Source organism: Palaemon carinicauda, chromosome 11 (assembly GCF_036898095.1).
Source record: "Palaemon carinicauda isolate YSFRI2023 chromosome 11, ASM3689809v2, whole genome shotgun sequence".
NCBI classification, from domain to species: Eukaryota; Metazoa; Arthropoda; class Malacostraca; order Decapoda; family Palaemonidae; genus Palaemon; species Palaemon carinicauda.
In genome coordinates, this window is record NC_090735.1 from 136,706,587 (window position 1) to 136,713,543 (window position 6,957).

General features: G+C 34.8%; 1 pseudogene; it reads left to right on the plus strand.

The window, feature by feature from the left end:
• Positions 1-1,004: 1,004 nt before the first annotated feature.
• Positions 1,005-6,957, plus strand: part of LOC137649494 (uncharacterized) — a 30,871-nt pseudogene continuing 24,918 nt past the window's right edge.

A 6,957-nucleotide genomic window follows, 5' to 3' on the forward strand; every position in this document is an offset into this window, starting at 1 on the left:
TCAGCTTACAACTGACTTCTAACTAGTTGATCAGCTTACAAACTGACATCTAACTAGTTGATCAGCTTACAACACTGAATCTAACTAGTTGATCAGCTTACAACACTGACATCTAACTAGTTGATCAGCTTACAGCACTGACATTCTAACTAGTTGATCAGCTTACAACACTGACATCTAACTAGTTGTTCAGCTTACAACACTAACATCTAACTAGTTGATCAGCTTACAACACTGACATCTAACTAGTTGATCAGCTTACAACACTGACATATAACTAGTTGATCAGCTTACAACACTGACATCTAACTAGTTAATCAGCTTACAACACTGACATCTAACTAGTTGATCAGCTTACAACACTGACATCTAACTAGTTGATCAAATTAGTAGGATACGAATGCCTATCCTGTACTCGTTTTTGTGCGATGCCTTTTGAGGCCTACCGAGAACGAGATTTGTTCTGGGCAGGTATTCAAATGGAATTCTCGTGGAGAGAGAGAGAGAGAGAGAGAGAGAGAGAGAGAGAGAGAGAGAGAGAGAGAGAGAGAGAGAGATGCTTAAGGAAACAAATACATGAAGGATGCACATCGTTAGGTATTAAAGAGGGTAGCTGCTCACCCGGAAGAGGAGGCTTTTTTTTTCATGTTTCTAATTCTTTCACGGGATATACCTTGACCATTAATAGATAAAAAGTGGAGTTATGAAATGAATGGTGGTAAGCCGAAACTCAAAGCAAAGGGAAAGTATTGAGAGGGGAAAAAATAAGAGGAGGAAAAGCCAAGATATGTGGGAAAATACCCTATCCATGTGGGGTAGCGAAGGGTAGGGGAGGGGTGATCAGCCTGTTTCCAAACATCAAAAGATGCCGCCGAGGCTGTAAGAAGGCGGCCTCTTTGATCTCCGGTGCGATTATCACAGCTCGGGCATATTCGTCGGCAGCGCTCTGTCTCGGTGTTTATAGGCAGTGCACTCGCCATTCAGCCGCCAGTTGTTGTAGTGACTCTCGGTCTGGTGGTTGGTGGACGGACGCGTGAAAAGTATAGTACAGTAGTTGACTGGTGGTGGTTCTCTCTCTTTCCCTCTCTCTTTCTCTTTCTCTCCCTCGCTGTTTCTCTCTTTTTCTATCTCTCTCTCTCTCCCCGCGCCGCGTGTCTTTCTCGCTAAAGTCCCCGCGAACGAATTCCAGTTGGTGATGTGCGAGGAAACCCAGCATACGAGCGATGAATGTTGTTGGTCATTTCGTTGTCTGAAGTTTCTCGAGAGGGAAGATAACCTCAGACTGAAGATAGTTTAGGCAGCAGCAGCAGCAGCAGTCACGTGATCGTTGCTAAACGAGCCCGGAGGCGGAGGAGGAGACCTTCGTACGTCACGAACTACCGTCTAATTGGTTCGCCACGATGGCTCGACTCGCTGCCGCAGTGGCACTACTGACGGTGCTCATCGCCGGAGGACCCGTTGCCCTCGGCGAGGAGGATCTCCCGTCGGAGATGCAACGGGACGATTCTTCCGTAACCATCCGCAAGCCCCAGAAGGCCCCTCACCCGACCACTCAAGAGGAGGAGGACAACACGCCCCTAGATGGGCAGTCGCTGCAATGGGCACAAGCAGCCTATGACTTCCTGCAGTCCCTGCCGTGCGAGAAACAGGTATGGACGACCGAGGATGCCTGCAGGGACGCTAAGCTCATCCCTAAAAGGCAGATGAGGGTTTGGGCCACGAGGGCCGGGAGGAAATACGTGGCGCGCCTTCCGGACGGGTCCCTTCAGAGGTCAGGGGACCGCAACGGGGTTGTTCTCCTCGATCCATACCCCGCTGCTTCCTGGGGGCACCTGGTGCTCGTGCTCTTCGTCAGGAGCAACCTCACCCTCGCCTCGTGCACCGACCAGAGAGGATATTGGACGCGTGAGTTCCTGCAATATTCAATAGTGTTCCTTATCAATTTACACTTTAATGAAATCATTATTTTTAAGGTATTATTATTTACAGAATTACTAATCTTGTAATGAAAGATTAATTTAAGTAATGATGAAATGTACTATTTTAGTATAACCGATAGGTGAATTTATTACTTTTCAAGCATAAGAACTTTTCAATGAAATCATTATTTTTAAGGTATTACTTCTACAGAATTACTGATCTTGTAATGAAAGATCGATTGACGTAATGATGAAATGTACTATTTTAGTATAACCGATAGGTGAATTTTTAAGGTATTACTTTTACAGAATTACTAATCTTGTAATGAAAGATTAATTTACGTAATGATGAAATGTACTCTTTTAGTATAACCGAAAGATGAATTTATTACTTTTCAAGCATAAGAACTTCTTCCTATACTTCCTTTGCATTGAAATCTCAGTTAACCCCAACATTATTCTTTTCAATCAAAATGAAGCAACATAACTAAGTCGTTAAAAGACTGTAATACATCATACACGTTTGTTACACCTGATTAACAAAATACAAAAAAAAAGAAAAATATTTGGTGCTTTTGATATGTAATTCATCTCCCTTTTCAGCTTTTATAATTACGCGACGAATAAATGCATAAATGAGAGAGGTCTTGTTTAATCTTCCGACACATTTATCATACCGTAAAGAATCCAGCAGTGGATGTAGGAGACTAATCTGATGACATATTTTGTTATTATTATTATTATTATTATTAATATTATTATTATTATTACTTTTTACTATCATCATCATTATTATTATCATTGCTATTATTATTATCATTATTACTATATTTATTATTATTATTATTGTTATTAATAATAATAATAATAATAATATTATTATTACTTTTTATTATTATTATTATTATTATTATTATTATTATTATTATGACATATTTCGTAAGACATTGATGATCCACCTTTTCTAGTGTGCAATAATATCTATGACCAGGTTATTTCCAAATGTCTGTGACACAGGTAGAACTTGTGATAACAATCTAATTGCTTTTATTCATTTCATATAGAGTGACGTTAACCATAATTTTGAGGAAATCTCGCAACACCCAATTATGTAATTTTCATACGACCTGAAGGCTATAAGGACTGCTGGCCTCGAAATTCTATTATAATCCGCCTTGATTTGCTCCAACATAGAGGCTGATTTTGTTAATTTCGCCTGTCGGTCCTCGTGTAAGCAAAGTTACGGGAACTTTTTTTTTTCGTTCAACAAATAGAACAATATTAATGTATACTTCAACTATTAATGCAATATATATATATATATATATATATATATATATATATAAATTTATATAAATATATATATATAAATACATACATATATATGTATTTATATATAAATATATATATATATATATATATATATATATATATATATATATATATATATATATATATATATATACATTCACTTTGCGCAGGGATATATTAAAACATGTATATTGCTGGTTAACTAGCAACACCTTTCAAGGACATCCAGGTCTAATTTAAAAAGAGAATTTATTTATGGTCAGAGGTTACATCTTAAAGCCAAAACCGCTTGATTTTCGTCGATCTCGTCATGATTCAATGTTTGAGAAAGAGATTGCAGAGAGCAGTAGTTGATGGGCACCATAGCGAATATAGAAATTTAATATTCTATTCCTCAGTGTAGGGTTCTTAATCCAGTACTTTTCATACTACATACACGTGATATGTGGTTTGGCCTATAAGAAATAAAAGCTTGTTGCATATGCAGATGATGCTACTCTCTTAGCTTCAATTCCATCTCCTGAATGTAGACACATGGTTACAGAATTCATAAATAGAGATCTAGCTGAAATGGATGGTGCAAATCCTGGAGCATGAAGTGAAACTCTAACACAAGTCAAAGTATGATTGTAAGTACTGTATGTCGAGAACAGTGGCTCGCCAGCATAGGATCTATGCATTGATGATTGATTGATTGATTGATCCTAGGTTTTTTGACATTTTGACATCTAAGGTTATTGACGCCAATATGCATTGATGACAACTCCTTTAAGATTCTAGATGTGATTCTTGATAACAAATTTAATTTTGAGAAACATTCTGTCTATTTCTTCTTCAATTTTCACAATTATGGGCTATTTTAGAACGTCTTTTAAGATTTTTGGGGATCAGTCTATCATTGAAAAATATTCTACCTTTTTCGAGTATTGTTCTTTTGTTTGGTCTTCACCTGCTGACTCTCATCTTAATTTGTAAGATAGAAACTTACTGTCTATTAAATTTCTCACTCCTGATCTGAATGTCAATCCATTGCACTCAGATCTTCCCAGACTGTTAATTATAATAGTCTTGCCTTCTCCATCACAAGGCTCAAAATACTATACAGTATTCTAAAAGTATTATTCCAGCTGTGATAAGGCAACTGAATCAGTAAAGTTTCAGAAGTTCAAACTTTTTGTGAATTCTTTTATGTTGAGCAGGTTGACATAAGTTTCGTTTTATATATAAGTGGTCTAAATGAACGTTGTTATTGATCTTTAGATATTTCATGATTATTATTACCTTTGAATAGTTTATTTTCTATTCCCTTATTACCTTTCCCCCACTGGGGACTTTCCCTATTTGAGCGTATGGACTTGTAGTATTCTGCCTTTCCAACCAGGCTTGTAGCCTGCTAATAATAATAATAATAATAATAATAATAATAATAATAATAATAATAATAATAATAATGATAATAATAATAATAATGATGATGATAATAAGAATAAGAATATTTCGCCGTTCACTCACAAAGTAATATTTTTCGGGTTATATCTGAAAAAATAAATCCTTATCAATAAGCTGATTTAGTGATGGCTGATTTCAAATTTAAGAATACTTTACACAGCTTTTAAAAAACCTAAATCAGGTACTGTCAGTATCTACTACTATTACTACTACTGCTACTTTTGTTAATGAATCTAAAATTATTAGATAATTGTTGTACACTAAAAATTTGGCGTAAAAAAAAAAACGGTAAAAATCCTGGAATAAATTTTGCCTGGCATTTACCGTTTTAAAAACGGATATATTTACCTTAAGGAGTGATATTACGGTCACCAAGCTGTAAAAAATAAGTATGGTAAAATTACAGTCGCCTGTATTTTACTGAAATACGGCTGAGAACAGTATATTTTTACGGAGAATTTCCGATTAAGATTACGGTTGTTTTTTTTTTTTTTTTTTTTTTTTTTTTTTTTAACAGTGTAGTTCTTCCCATTACTATCATCATTGTTATATCGGTATTGTTGTTATTCGTTGTACGCTGTAACTTGCCTAAACTGTAGATGATGAAGTTATTTTCGATAACTGAATCTGAATTTTCTAATAAGCAGAACCAAACTCAGCTCAAAAGTGGTCAGTTAACCACCGACAGCGGAATAGCTCTTTGATGGTGTAGATAGATTCAGGATGAAAATTAACCCCGGAATTTAAGGAACATAGGGGGAGTATTTAAATTCCGGAATCCGGAATATACAGAGTTTGTTTGACTTACTAATTTTGCAAGCTATGTGTAATCCTAGTATTATTATCTTGCCAAATTATCTGCGCTTTTATTTCTAGAATGATAAGCAATTTGTTCAGATTGGCAGCATGGTTTATACACACACACATATATATATATATGTATATATATATATATATATATATATATATATATATATATATGTGTGTGTGTGTGTATGTGTGTATATATATATACATTTATATATGAATATATATATATATATATATATATATATATATATATATATATATATATATATATATATATATATATCGTTTTATTTTAAACTATTTTTTTTATTTACAAATTTCGTTTTTCCTTTTTATGATGATTACTGATAAGTTCGTGATGTTTTTCTCTTAATTGGGTCTGCTTAAACCCCATTTCTCTACTTTGTTTTAGATATATATATATATATATATATATATATATATATATATATATATATATATATATATATATATGTATGCACATATATATGTACACACATACACACACACACATATATATATATATATATATATATATATATATATTATTTCTAGCTAAGGTATCCCCTAGTATGAAAAGCAGGATACTATATGGCTTATAGGGTATATCAGTATAAATGTGTGTGTTTGTGAAGGCGTCGGTGAATGTAACAGCGTAACATATATACAAGACCAAATAATAAGTCTATGCCTTAATAACTGCATTCCTCTCTCTCTCTCTCTCTCTCTCTCTCTCTCTCTCTCTCTCTCTCTCTCTCTCTCTCTCTCTCTCTCTCTCTCCTTCTTTTGTTAGTTTTTCTGTTGTCTTAACCTTCATCACATAGGAAAAAAATAATTTTAGAAAATGAGCATATTCTTATTAATATTACATTTTAAGCTACAACCCTAGTTGGAAAAGCAGGATGCTATAAGCCTAGGGGCTCCAACAGGGAAAATAGCACTGTGAGGAAAAGAAACAAGGAAAAATTTAATACTTTAAGAACAGAAACATCAAAATAAGTATTTCCTATATAAACTATAGAATTTTTTTAAAAACAATAGGAAGGGAAATAAGGTAGAATAGTGTGCCCAAGTATGCCTTCAAGCAAGAGAACTCTAACCCAAGACAGTGGAAGAGCATGGCAAAGAGGCTATGACACTACCCAAGACTAGAGAACAATGGTTTGATTTTGGAGTGTCCTTCTCTTAGAAGAGCCGCTTACCATAGCTAAAGTCTCTTCTACCCTTATCAAGAGGAAATTAGTCACTTAAAAATTACAGTGCAATAGTTAACCCCTTGGATGAAAAAGAATTGTTTGGTAATTTCAGTGTTGTCAGGTGTATGAGGACAGAGGAGAATCTGTAAAGAATAGGCCAAACTATTCGGTGTATGTGTAGGCAAAGGAAAAATGAACCGTAACCATAGAGAAGGGCCCAATGTATTACTGTTTGGCCAGTCAAAGGACCCTATAACTCTCTAGCGGTAGTA